The sequence below is a fragment of the Gobius niger genome (assembly GCF_951799975.1).
Source record: "Gobius niger genome assembly, chromosome: 14".
Classification (NCBI taxonomy): domain Eukaryota; kingdom Metazoa; phylum Chordata; class Actinopteri; order Gobiiformes; family Gobiidae; genus Gobius; species Gobius niger.
In genome coordinates, this window is record NC_136865.1 from 19,129,441 (window position 1) to 19,143,830 (window position 14,390).

General features: G+C 40.9%; 1 protein-coding gene across 1 annotated transcript in view; it reads right to left on the minus strand.

The window, feature by feature from the left end:
• ptk2aa (protein tyrosine kinase 2aa) overlaps positions 1–14,390 on the minus strand; it is a 72,332-nt gene that overhangs the window by 56,608 nt on the left and 1,334 nt on the right. The window lies entirely within an intron of this gene.

Here is a 14,390-nt window from a genome sequence, read left to right on the forward strand (position 1 = left end):
GTGGTGAAAGGGGGGAGGGAACAGGAGAGAAAGGAGGGGGTGTCTTTGTGTCCCAAGAGATGGATGGACCGGAGACGAGCCAGATGTACAAAATAGACTGAAAATGAAGAGGGAAATGCATAAATAGGAAGTGGGGTGAGCAAAAATTTTAGGATCCTATGCTTTTTTTTCTCTCTTTTGGTCACCAACGTCCTATTAAGATTGCTCATGTAAACTTTGGCAATAAAAATACAACTACAGATTCCAGCAAAATAGGTTATTTGGACTTTTAATGAGACATATCACGCAAAACGTTTTGAGCTTCAAACCACGCTTCCTTTGTCAAAAAACATACCTGAACGTTTTTTCATAAAGATTTGCGTAATCCTATTGAATCCAGTTGTTTCTTCTTCTACAGCTGAAGCATGTCGATCTGTGTTTCCTGGATTTGGGTGCATGACAGAAAGTGCCCTCCAAAACCAGTTCTTATCATGATATTTCTACATCAAAACCCAGCATCACCTCATGACATCAGTAGGTGGAGAGAGACTGTTTTGACCACTGTATATATGAGAGGGTAAGATCAAGTGCAAATAGATTTTTATGAAGGAACAACTTTAGAACATGGGTAAACAGCTTTAAAAGAAAGTCAGTGTAGCGGAAGACAGCCTCTTTAAGCTGCAAAAGCATAACAACTTGCCATATATAATGATTAAAGAATATGCAGCGCTGTTTGATGTAAATGTGAGAGCCCATGCTGAGTTGCCTCTGGGTTTTTCCTGTCTCTCTCTCTCTCTCTCTCTCACATATGCAGCCCCTGGGGGGAAGCCTCCTCAGTCATAATCCCACTCATCCATCATCGGGACTAATGTGGCGACACTGTTCCACTGGATTTGTTTAACCGGGGATTATGTCTGAAGTATCAAGGTGCTACAACAAATAACAAGCTGTGATAGTTTTACTGTGCTCTTCAAAATCAATACAGTCAGTGAAGAGCATTTCCAGCGCCAGTTTCTATGGCTAAAAATGAGAGAGTACCCTGAATAAAAAGTGTAATGGCCTGAGGCAAGATGCAAAGATGAGTGTTGGTGGAAACAATTCATAGCGGACACTTCTTCGCAGCAGAATCTAGGAAATACAGATTAGTGTACTTTGAGCTGTAGAAGAAACGACTAAGATAGACATGATTACTGAAATCTGCGTGAATGAAGCAAGCACTCTTTTTAAAGGAACAGGCCACCGTTTTTCCATACTGAAATATGTTCTTACCTGAGCTTAGACAGGCTGATGTGTACCTGTCTGGTCTTTGTGCATGCACTCAGTCACGCAAAAAGACCAAAGATGTTGCTAGCATTTAGCCTCTCCCAGTATAATCCTATGGAACCAAACGGGGGTGAAGTTAGAAACGACCAAGCTCTTCCACGTTTTCCCTATTTAAATACGGTTACGTGAGTAGTTACACGATCCAAGTATAGTCACACAAATCAAGAAGATATTACTGCGTGGACGTGTGTTTTTATGCCTTACAATATAGTCCCCCTTTTTATCCGCTTAGAAAATTGACTTGTTTAATTTTGTGTGACAATAGATATTAATTATTATAATTTTTCACTCTTTTTAGACATTTTCTGGTGGAATATGAACTTACTTTCCACACATAAATAAAGTCAAGTCTAAATCGGGTCCATATGGATATTTATTCACAGCGGATTGTTCAGTAGAAGTGAAAAAACGGCCGTTGTAGCTAGCGCTAGCTAACCGTTAGGATTGGCCCGATGCTAACATAAAGCATCAAGTTAGCATTCTCCGTTATTTATGTTTTTATGGGTTGTTCAACCACTTTGCTCCTCTCCATGTCTTTGTATCTTTATTTAGTAGAAAACTATATTCATAATTCAGCATTTGTTAAAGTATTTTTTTAATAATTAAAGAAAGTTTTGATTTTTCTCAATTGTTTTCCCCCTTAACTGTTTTCAAACATGACCATATATGGGCGATTCCAGAAATGCCGTCTGTATCTATACATGATTGTGTAACTACTCACGTAACCGTATTTAAAGAGGGGGGTATTGTGCCATAGCACCAGTCTATAACACACTACAATGATGACCAAACCTTCTGTTGGTCTGTAAATGCAGTAAATTAGAATAACTGCCTTGTATAAAATTGCTCTCTCAAAATGGGTGTAGCGAATGTGTTGAAATAGGCCTCTGTCTCTTTAAGAACCTCTGACCCTTTCTAACACGCCCCCTCCACACGCTGTCTGTGGCATCAGTGGGGAGCAGTGGGGAGCAGTGGTTGGTTCCTCGGCTGGCGACGAAAGCTCAGAGGTGTCTCCAGGAGGTGGGGGCGTTCCTAGGAGGACTCAGGCAAACCTATCCCTAAAATGGCTGCCATCAGAGTTTTTACAGATTACTAAAAAATACGTGAATGTGCCAAGGCAACACTTCAGGCATGTTTTTAATGAGGGAATGACTTAATAACATGATGTAAAGCTTGAAAAAGTCGATTTTGCATAATACCCCCCCTTTAAAACGTGGAAGAGCTTGGTCGTTTCTAACTTCACCCCATTCTGGTCCCATTGAGGAGAGGAGGAGAGGTTTAATGATAACAACATCTTTAGGTACACATGAACTCTTCTAAGCTAAGGTAAGAACATATCTCAGTATGGAAAAAAACGTGTACAATATAGCATGATATTCCCCTTCCAGTTGTCATATTTTCAGCAGATTCCTGAAAAGAAAGCTTTTTGCCCAGAGCCCTGACTGTTATGAAGGGGCACCGTCAGTGTTGCTGGTTATTACAGTGAGCCGGTCTCCGTCCGCTGGAGCGCTCAGACAGACAACATAAAGACTATCAATGAACCGTGGAAGGGATCACACTCGCACTTATCCAAGTCGCTGACACGGAGCGGCACCGGCGGCGGAGGGAGAGGAGAGTTTATTCACGAGGAAAGCAGATTACTGGGCCAATGGATTAGTAGGGCAAGATGTCACACACACAAACACACACTCAGCAGCACACACAGGGAGGAAATACTGACTCTCATTTGAAAGGTGGATCTAAGCTCAGCCTCTGTGTTGATGAAAGGAAAGCCTTGATGGGTCAGAATGTTAGCAGCGCCCTCTAGTGGTTTGTGGCGGTTGCCCAAGGGGAAATGAAAATATCAATGCCCATTTCACAGGCTTTGATATGAGGTGATTAACGAATCTTTCTAGATCAAAAGATAGGTGCTTGTAATGCTTTTAGTTCACACAGAAAACCTCAAAACCACAAAGTACAAGAAATGGTAAAACTTTTCAGTCATTCAGCTTATTGTGAAGACCTAATGAAACAATGTGGAATAATGTAGCATTTCAAAACGTCATTGTAATAGTAATGTTTATTGTTGCATTAATATTTAAATATGGTAATATAGAGAAAATTGTGCACTATATCTATTTACTATGTGTTTGGTGGGATTTATTTCTATTATTCTATTATTTCTCTCTATATTAATAGCAGCTTACGCTTGTATTCCACTCTGCAACATTAACCTCTTAATCCCCACTAGAACAGAGCACATTTTTCACAGATGGCATTACACAAATCTAAAAGCTTCTTGAAAAAGCATCTAAATAGCGACAAATATGAGACAAAAGCATGACAAAAAAGCGATAAAAAAGCAACAAAAACGCCACAAAAGAGCAACAGAAAGGTGACATGAACGCAATGAAAAGAAATGTCAAAAAAAGTAAAGGCAACGCGAGGAAAAAGATCTGTTTAAATGAGTTTTGTGAGTCAAATGAGGTGTTACACTGGCCTATAGGCTGTAACCTTTTAGATTTGGATAAAGCTGAACTGGAGAAGCTGAATATTCATTGACGCCATATTTGATGGTGTGGTAAGCTTCATCCAGCCACCACTGCCCTTGGACTGTCAGAAGGAGGGCTGCCAATCTGCGCCATCCTGACCATCGCCAACCGCTTACTCAAACGGGCCAAGGGGGTGGACACACAACAGCAGTCTGCAGGAGCCTCAATTTAACCATCAAACTACTAGACTTAAAGAACTAACTTGTTTACCCTAATAAACCCTTTTCGCAGTCTCTCTGGGGCAGATACAAGTGAAATGGGATGATTGGGGGGTCTTTCATCTCCTCCTGGTGTCTCTGGCCAGAAAACCATGCTCCGACCCAGAGACGCAATACTAATAGAATCAAGAAGAAGCTAACAGGCTAACAGGCAAAGACAACTGCGGGCTAGCACCACTTTAACTTACAGCCAAATTTGAATGAAAAAAATAATTTCCATTGTGTAATTGGATGTACAATATCCCTCTCTCTCCCTTTGTCTTTTCTGTCAGCATAGTATTTACTCCTACGGACAATTCTTGAGTAAAAAAACGCAACATGCTGCGACACCTGCAGTGGCGCTTATGGCCTCTAGGGGCATGAGTTACTTAGTTCTGCTTTAAATACAAGTGATTAAAGGAATGATTGTAACTGTTTAGTGCTAAAGAGTATTACTAATGGGGAATTTGTTGAATCATGGATCCCCTGCTCGGTATGCTGAACAACACATTTGAAGACAATAAAACATGACGGCACAGACAGGCTTGCAGACCCATCTTGAATGAAACCTTTTGTTATTGCAGAGCGCAGGCTGATGAGTAATCCCAGTTCAGACTCACACACAGCGTCGGACTGCGTGACCTCCGCAGCTCGGCCTCCTGTGAATGATGATGTGTGATGTCATTATGTGGCTCCAGTCCAGGTGCCTCCTCTGTATGAGCTGCGAGCCGCTGCTCAAAACCGCCTCCCAGTCGGAGAGATAGGATGAGCTCACGTAACTCAAAGGGTAACAAAGACTGCCTTTAGGCCCATTATCTCAGTACATCTGTCTACATATGAAACACCTGATATCTCTATCACATAAAGGCTAGTATACAAGAGCGCTTCCCAGCCAGGGGTACGCGTGCACTTCCCAGGGCAGGTACTGGGGCTTATTTGAAGAAAAGGTGAAACTAAAACCAATGTGCTAACAATAACAATCAGGATATTAAGATTGCTAGTGGAAGGTTTTTGAAAGGTTTAACCTCTTAACACCCACCAGAACCGACCGCACTATCTCCAGTTTGACTACCCAAATCTAAAAGCTTGAAAAAAAATTAAAAAAAATAGCAACAAAAACAAGGATGAAAACACAACAAAAACGTGACAAAAATATGACCAAAAAGTAAAAAAAAAAATAAAAAAAAACGAAAAAAAAAAAAAAAAAAGAGCAACAAAAAACGTGCTGGAAAAACAACAGTAGCAATGAAAAAAGTAATGAAAAAGCAACAAAAAGTGACAAAAACGTGGCGAAAACATGGAAAAAAGAGACAAAAAAGAGACAACAGTATGAAAAAAAACAGTTAAAAAATGTGACAATACGTGGCGAAACACGACAAAAAGGCAATGGAAAAAAGTGATGGAAAAAGCAACAAAAAAGCCACAAAAAGTGACCAAACAATTAGCCAGAAATGCAACAAATACGCCGCAACAACGTGGCAAAAAAGTGACTATCACTTTTGTAGGTCTTAGCTTTCAAATGAGGCGCTGCACTGTTGCTCTCCAGTTGAGAAGTGTTACAAAGTTAAGCATTAAGGAATATTATGCTTACGTCACAATATCTCAGAGGTCTTCCATGTGTCTAAGATTTACACTTCTTTGCCGACAGAAACCCACCACGGCAACGGTCGTTTTTTGATGGGCAAACAAACTGCTTTACATTTTTGTTTCATTAAACACACTGTATTGCAAAGTTTAGTCAGATATTCCCATAAGTTTGCGCAATATTGCAGTGATCAGCAGATACGATTACTAACACTTTCCGTATCAGGACACCATTGTTTCTCAATCACGTTCGCACAAAGGCAACGATTTTTTGGAGGAGGAACCGCAGAAGTGGCTAACGGCGCTTGCTGACTCACAGTTTAATCAGTTTAAGCTGCGTAAAGCCCGTCTTGACCACAGCCAAAGACGAGTGGCACAATATTTCATCCCAGGCTTGGCTTTCAGTAACTGTGTGTGTGTGTAACGGCATACGGTCAATGCCAGACTCACATTTAATTGGGCTAATTCTCACAGTCAGCAAAAATGTCTCTGTCATACGGCACTCTCTCCTGCTTACAAGATCTAGCGTGAGAGCTGCAAATAGTGCTTGAACCCCCCCCCCCCCCCCCCATTGTGGTCAAACGCACTGTTGTCATGTCTGGGACGTATCCTGGGATATTATAATCGGTGGGCGATAAGAAAAAGCACAGTAGGGATTTGAAAACAATAGGAACGTCCTGCTTATGTGGCTAAAACTAGATGCGCTCCGAGAAGTCAAACCACTGGCCTACTTTCCTACAGACAGTATAAGGCCATAATATTCATCTGGACGTGTTCGTGTTCCTCTGGTACAGGGGTAAAGACTCGTGTTCGTTGTGTCTCATAATAGTAACTTCCAGAGAATGGTATTTTCAACCACCCAAGTCTCACAAAAAGAAGCCTCTGTCCAAACAAATTATTCACACACGAGACCTGGTAGAAATCTCCGCAATGTTTGTATTTGAATCACAAACAGGGAATAGCCCACGACTCATTACTGGCTCCTCCTCTGCAAGGTCTTGAAATGACAACGTTCAACAATCCGACCCTTTCTCTGCGCCCCTCTGTGAGTCATGTAGTGTCCTCTCTTTGTCGCAAACAGACTGCGATCCGTGAGGAATCAGGGACGAGTGAGCAGCCATTATTCTGTCCACTCGTTTCACTTGAGCTGCGGTGATGGATACCAGGACACATCGGGTTTACGCTGCAATGGAAGGCATTTTAGAAGCAACGTCTGATTTAAATAGTCCATTATAACAAACTAAATGCTTATCACACACATAGGAATCTGAACCAGCAGTAGCTATAGGGCTGGGTACCTTAAAAAAAGAGTTTAGGTACTACTGGTATCAAAAAAATGAAAGTATCGAAAGCAGGTACCAAAGATTTGATGCTGTTGGTAGAGCTGTCATGATAATCACTATATCGACTTATGGTTCAATAAATAACAGATAAACAATATATGTTTGGGCTCGATATTTATTGTCTGTACATTTATTACCACCCCCCCTATTCTTTCTTTGGAAAAGTTTCATTTTTAACTGAACCAAATGGATTATATTTCCTGTTTACTGCAGCTTGTGTGGTATTTTAGGATATGATGATCACTGACTGTCATTCCTGAGAGTTGACAGTGTCCAGTATCGTTAGAGTCAATAATATCGTTTATCGGGATGCTTTCCTGTCTTAATATATCGAACTTCAAATTTGTAACAATTTCTCACAATTTCCCCCATTTTTCCCCCAAATCAAACCTGACATTGGAGATGAACCCGATATTGTAAATGTGCATATCTTCCAGACATTATTATTCTGTTTTCTGGGTCTAGATGACAAATATTTTAGCATAAGTATCCGGTAAAGAATCGAAAACCAAGTATCGTTAAAGGGGCTTGATGCAAGTTCGCAATTTTATACTTGCTACTGCCACCTCAGGTTATATGTGTAACTGTACCTTCTATATTAAGCTTGTGCATGACGGCACTTCGGACCCGAATCAACACCTTTTTGAGTGACAGTGCAGGATTTTAGAGGCAGTTGTGGTGAACAGGTCTGAGCTCATTCTACACATTAGGACATGGCTGGAACATGTAGGGGGAGGAATATACAGAATTTTAACATTTTTAAACTTTAAAGGAACAGGCCACCGTTTTTCCATACTGTGATATGTTCTTACCTGAGCTTAGACGAGTTGATGCGTACCTGTCTGGTCTTTGTGCGTGCCCTCAGTCATGCAAAACGACCAAAGACGTTGTTAGCATTTGGCCTCTCCCAATATATTCCTATGGCCCCACACGGGGTGAAGTTAGAAGCGACCAAGCTCTTCCACGGGCACTCACAGACCAGACAGGTATGCATCAACTCGGGTAAGAACACATCTCATAATGGAAAAACGGTGGTCTGTTCCTTTAAAGTACCGGTATCAGAAAAAAAAGGAACGGTACTCCCAATTCCTGCTCCTCCGACCTGTAGTATTCTTGCATCTTTGGACAAGTCACTTCAACAACAACACCTCGACCACCTTGTCTCCTGAATCTGTGTACAGTGATCTACTTCTGTTCATTGAGAGCCCAATGGAGGTAGAAGCACTATATAAAGTGCAACACTATCAAAGCAGTGGTTCCTTAATTGATTTACTTTAGGTCCCTATAGCTCAGTAGCAACAAGGGCACACTCTCTCCCCTGCTGGCGCGCACTCTCCTTCTCCTCTCGATGCAGAGCTCGGAGTCCCTGCGCTCTACATTCATCCATCAGAGCGACACGCTGCACCACTGACCTGCTCGACCCGTGAGCCGCTCTGAGGAAAGACATGTCACCGGCTACGATGTCATATCCTGCCCCTGGAGCTCATTCCTCTGCACACTGCGGGACTATCGGGACGTCTAAGTGAAATCAGTTCACCATTAATCACACTTGTAAATGTCACAACTGTGCATATGCAAAATAAGTAAAATGATTTTCTGTAGCTCTTAGTACATATAAATAAATACACTTCTTTGTTGGCTGTGTTATAAAGTAAAAACTCTCAGTGTGTCTCTGACCTCAAACTTAAGGCTAATAAGAAGATCTTCTTCAGGTTATGTTTCTATTTACACTGAACACGGCTTCTATCTGATGAATGAGCAGCTGCAGTCAGTCCATAAAAGCCTAAAATACACTTAGTGGCCATTTATCACAGAGCGCCCAGAGATTAGGGGTTTTCTTCTTTTAAATCTGTGCAATAAAAAAGCAGGATACACAAATGTAACTCCATTGAGCTGCACAATGTGAGGAAATAATGGCACTTTTCAAAGCCAAATCAAATTAGGAGCATAACAAAACTAAAATGTGCTACATGCATCACCTAATACTGCAATGACAAGAATGTATAAGCATATTTCATTACTCGGTGACATGCTGGTTGTCAATGGCGACCAAAGTCATGTCAAGTTTTTGTGCGTTATATGTACTGCTAAGCCAAAACCTTGATTACTAGAGCATGCTTGAGTAGAAGGAGCCAAGTAAAAGCTCGAAAGCCAAGACTTGAGTCGGCCACAATCTGATTTGTTTCTCTTAAAACTGGACACTCTCTTTAAAGTCGTCATTATCTCCCTCAGCGCCACAGGAAGTCTCTTAACTCCATAAGCTCGTCCTGCTACTTCCTGCCAAGATCTGGATAGAATGTACTCTTTCTTAGTTATATAATTAGATAATGTATTCCAATTTGCTGTTATAACCATAAATAGATAAATCAGAGTAAAGCATTTCACAAATACTGCCTGACCAAAAAAAAAAAGAAAGAAAAGAAAGAAAATCAAAAGCTGCCACATGGATTTAACACTGCTATGATGTGGGGTTGCTGCAGTCGGTCAGGTCTATATGTTCTGCATCACTAAGAGTCCACAAAGTCCAGATCTAAAAACTGCCCAGATTTATCTATTTTCAAAGCCAGAAAAGGTTTAAACATTCAAATAATGTTTTCAGATCGTACAATTTAAGAAGGACAATGAATTAACACACCACTAAAAGGATGTTTATTGCATGAAGTGGAGTTGACTTCTGGAACACATTAAAAAAGGATTTCAAAGTTTGTTCAACTGTTAAAAAATACTGGAAATAGTATGCAGAAGTCTTCTCTAATCACCTGTTCCTGAACTGTGATTTGGGGTGACAGTGGCGCAGTTGGTAGAGCGGGTTGTCTCGTGATTGGAAGGTCGTGGGTTGCTCGAATGCACACTGTCGTTGTGTCCTTGGGCAAGACACTTCGCCCTCCTTGCCTCCAGTGTCTGCGTACATTGGTGAGTGAATGGGTGAAAGGTTCCTTACTGTAAAGCAAGGAACCTTGCTTTACAGTAAGGAACCATTTACCATTTTTTTTATTCATTATGAGAAGTTTGTAATGAGTTTGGAGTGATTATGTGATGTACAACATGTGCACCTTCAACCTTATGCAAGTGAAGAAATTAATTTACTATTTCGGGATTGCTAAGAGGAGCCCTTTGTTGATTTTATTTGCTACCAAGGTAATCCCACTGATTGGAATTACCTTGTGGATCACATGGGAAAAACCCATATTACACAGTAGATATCCATTTTACCCTGAGCAGTAGTTAAAGTTATGTAAGTATATTGAATGGAGGGGTAGGGCCTTATAAGCTATTATTAACTTCTTCCTACTCCCTTTGAGCAGCACTGCACTAATGCTTATTATGTTGTGAATATTTCTGTGAGTTACATGCATACTATACCTGCATGCATCTTTTGTTGCTCAAATAAACTAAACTAAATTGAGACTCTTTGGGATGTGCTGGAGAAGGCTGCAATTATTTAGCAGCATAATCTCTCTATCCTCCTCCCCTTTCACAAGTTGTGAAATGTGATTCTTGTATATATGAATGCTATCTAATCCTGAGCATTAAAGAAAATGGACTGAATCTTTATTAAGTTAAGTCAAGCTTTTTATACAATATATTACAATGCTGTTCTCATATGTGAGGTTATGTTTTGTGGCATCTAGTTTGAGTAATCTTCTCTATATTTTCTGCGGCAACAATGGTGGCACCTGCCCATACAATTCGTCTCCTATTCCCACAAGATCTTCCTCCAACCAAGACCCTACACAACCAGAGCTGCACGAAAACAACACAATGCAGCTCCTTCCGCTATAGCACCGATGTCCAGCAGCTACATCCGCAAAGTTGGAGGCAGCCGGGGTTTGTTTTGATGGGGAGCGACGGTGCAGCACATGTTAAGTTCATAAAATGTCCGAATAAGTTGAATAGTTCCCAATAAAACAGTGGCTCTTTGAATGAAACCTTCACTCGACTGCTGCATTTCAGAGAATAAAGAGCCCATTAACCTCAAGAGTTTACTCAGACGCTATCTCTTGTAAACATATCTTCAAACCAAGTACAGATATTGCAGCTCGAGTCCAGAGGAAGAGGGCGTTTCCTCCAGAGCTGTCCCAGGGGCCCGTGGTGTTTTAGGATGTGCTACAGTTAGTGCAAGGGGCCGCTTCCTGAGCTCCACTCGTCTTAATAAGCGCGTTGATTTTTCCCTGCGCAGCTGAAACCACACGTGGGAGGAGGAGGCAGGGGGAATATAAGGTCCGCATTGAATTTATACAGACAGGATGACACAATAATATACAGGCTAGTGCAAGCACAAACCCTTATTAGTCACGCTTCCAAAAGCTACCGGGTCAAAACAAAGAGGCCAGTCTGCAATCATCAACTGCTCATTCATGTTTTTCCCCTTCCCTGAGGTAAGTCTGCAAACATATTTATGCAAGATGTAAAACACTAATTCACAGTTGGAACAAAATCACCAGTCATGGAGCTGAACCTTATATTTACACAGAAAACAAGATTACACACAGTTATTGCTACACGGAGTCGACACAGAGTTAACTATTTGAAGGTTGCCGTGAACTTTGAACGAACTATTGCAGTGAACATTTAAGTCATATTTGATTATCAACCAAGATGTAGATAAATGTTTCTGTACTGGGCTGGTTCGAGAGCTGTGGAAATTTTCGCCTCTATCCTCAAGAGACTTCATCAGCACTAACTATTTTAACAGCAGGCTGGATATGGATGTAGTAGGGATGGCTTTACCTTGACATTGTTCCACTCAAAAACACATCTCCTGAAATGCATGTGGAAAAAATGAAACCTTATCTCAGAAAAAATGCTTGAATTGTGCTTGAAATTAACTTTTAATGCTGATTTTGATACAGTTTGGACTCGTCTTGAAATAAGATTGCCAATGGAACTAGCGTTAATTTGCTTAAAATAAGAGAAATTAACTTGAAATGAGACAAAACAGTCAAAGACAAGTAAAATCTGTCTAGCTCCATTGGCAATCTTATTTCAAGACGAGTCAAAACTGTATCAAAGTCTGCATCACAAGTCTTATTTCATGCACTTTTGAGTCATTTTTGTCTAAGATAAGATTTCATCTTTTCTTGTATCGGTTCAGCACGTCCAGTCATAAGTGTTATCTCAAGGAGTTGCACGTGTAAAATCTTGATTTTAAACATAAATTGCAAATCTAACCTAAGCTAGACTTCTCAGAAATATTGTAATTTGTTGTTTTGTTTTTTCTCGAAAATAGTGCAGATCATAGAGCAACATTAAAGCAGTGCAAAGTAACTCATGCCCCTAGAGGCCATAAGCGCCACTGCAGGTGTCGTAGCATGTTACGGTTTTTTACTAATTAATTGTCCGTGAGAGTAAATACTACGCTGACAGAAAAAACAAAGGGAGAGAGGGATCTTGTACATCCAATTACACAATGGAGATTTTATTTTTCACTCAAACTTGGCTGTAAATACTGTTTAAGTCCAGTTAGCTTTGCCCGTGCCTGCTAGCTTCTTCTTCATGATTCCATTAGTGTGTATTGGTTGCTCCGAAAAGGATTTATTACGGTAAAAAAGCAACTTTAAAACAACTTTACCCTAAAATGATTGTGAGATTTTATAAAGACAACAGTAACTTTTGACCATCCAAATTCCAGTTTTAGCCCAAACACTTGTGCATTTCCCCTAATCCAACTCACTAAAAAGGCTGAAAGAAAAAGAAAGCCAAACCCCCCTCTGCTCTGCGTCATATAGGACTGGCTTTAACATGAAAAGACAATGCGGCTGACTGGGGTTCTCTGTAATGTGGTGGGCTCCTTCAGTACGAGTGCAGTCAAGTGTTTCTATAAATACAGGCCTCCTACACTGCTCTGCAATTGACACACATGGAAACCCCGGCGCATGCACGGCTGCCACGCCTGTATTAGCCTGCTGTGGGCAAGTTCAGTCACAGAGGTGCAGACTGCTGCTCTCTATGAACTGTGACATGTGAGGTCTTTGAAGAATGGCACAGGGAAGAGCACGTCTCCTAGGCTTTTGACACAATTAAGATAAACTGCTCCCCTCAGGCTATGTTTTTTTTCAATTGTGACAAAAAAGTACAGTGCAACACAGTTCTTAAACAATACATTGAAAAGCACATCTACTGAAATGCATGTATTCCTCAAAGTATTAGGGTTAGATAGAGCAACATATTAGTCGCCTTACCAATGTATTAAAAGGCTTAACAGCTGAATACCTAAAGTTTGGGGTTTATTCTGTTATTAGGACTCTAAATTTGTTCTAACTTTTTCTCATCAAATGCATGACATGACCTGATACCAAAATGTCAGTGGAACTAATAAGATTTCTCAAATAATCAAACGCACGCTACATTTCTCCTTAAGACTTAAGAAAGAAGAGCAGTCATCTCTCTCCCACTAATCTCAAGCATACTTAAAGGCTCATTTGTGCAAAGCAGCGTCGGTGCCGGGTAAAAGTGCCCGCAGAGGGACGCACGGTCAAAGCCCGATGATTAAACGCGGGTTATTCATGTGGTGTTGCGCTCGGTCACGGTGAGCGAGCCCGACTCGAGCAGCTGGAGTGGAACGAAACGCAAACTCAACACGAACAAGTGGATACGAGATAATTATCCAAATGCGACTTTGGACCTGTCAAAAATGTACACATTGCTTTGGGCGCGAATAGATTGACGGATTATGTGAGAGCAAATCAGAGATTCTTCACGGTGGAAAAACGGAGATGCCCTCAGTGCACGCAATTTTTATTTTTCCTATATCGTCTATGTTTGAAGTCTTTCCACTTGGATAATGCTGATTCCTGCATGATCCTGAACCCCTCATTGTGTCAGATGTAATCCTAGAAAGCTGGATAAGATGGAAGCAACTCAAACAACTGGCTCAAAGTCAAAATGCAAATCTCTGCTGCACATTAGAAGTTGAATAATTGACTATATTGATCTCAAAAGGAGTGATTCGAAAGCAAAACATTTTTTTATAACACTCGCTCTGGTTTTACATTAGATTGATTGATCCTTCAACAATACTGTACTAACTGATAATCGACATGAGACAGATGTTTAGACAGTCCTTTTCTCAGCATAATGTATATGAGGCCAAATCTTGCACCTGTCCTGGAAATGTCTATTCTACTGTCATTATGACCAAGGTACGACCTTTCAGCAATCAATTTTTGCTCACATGTGAACCGCCCCAGGTTCTGTTGTTTGTCTTTGAAGCGGGCGCATAAGCATTCACAACTGCACTCCTGTGGGCCACTGTAGGCTCTGATCACTTCACTGACCTCAGGATACTGCAATTCATTAGCATTTCCCCCTGCCTTACGAATATAAAACAGTCAAATGCATCAACTGCGCCAAATTGCGTGGGAAAATGCACATGGGCATTTTTCAGAAATTAATGATAAGGGTTCAGGGGTATGGTTTTTATATGCTGAACA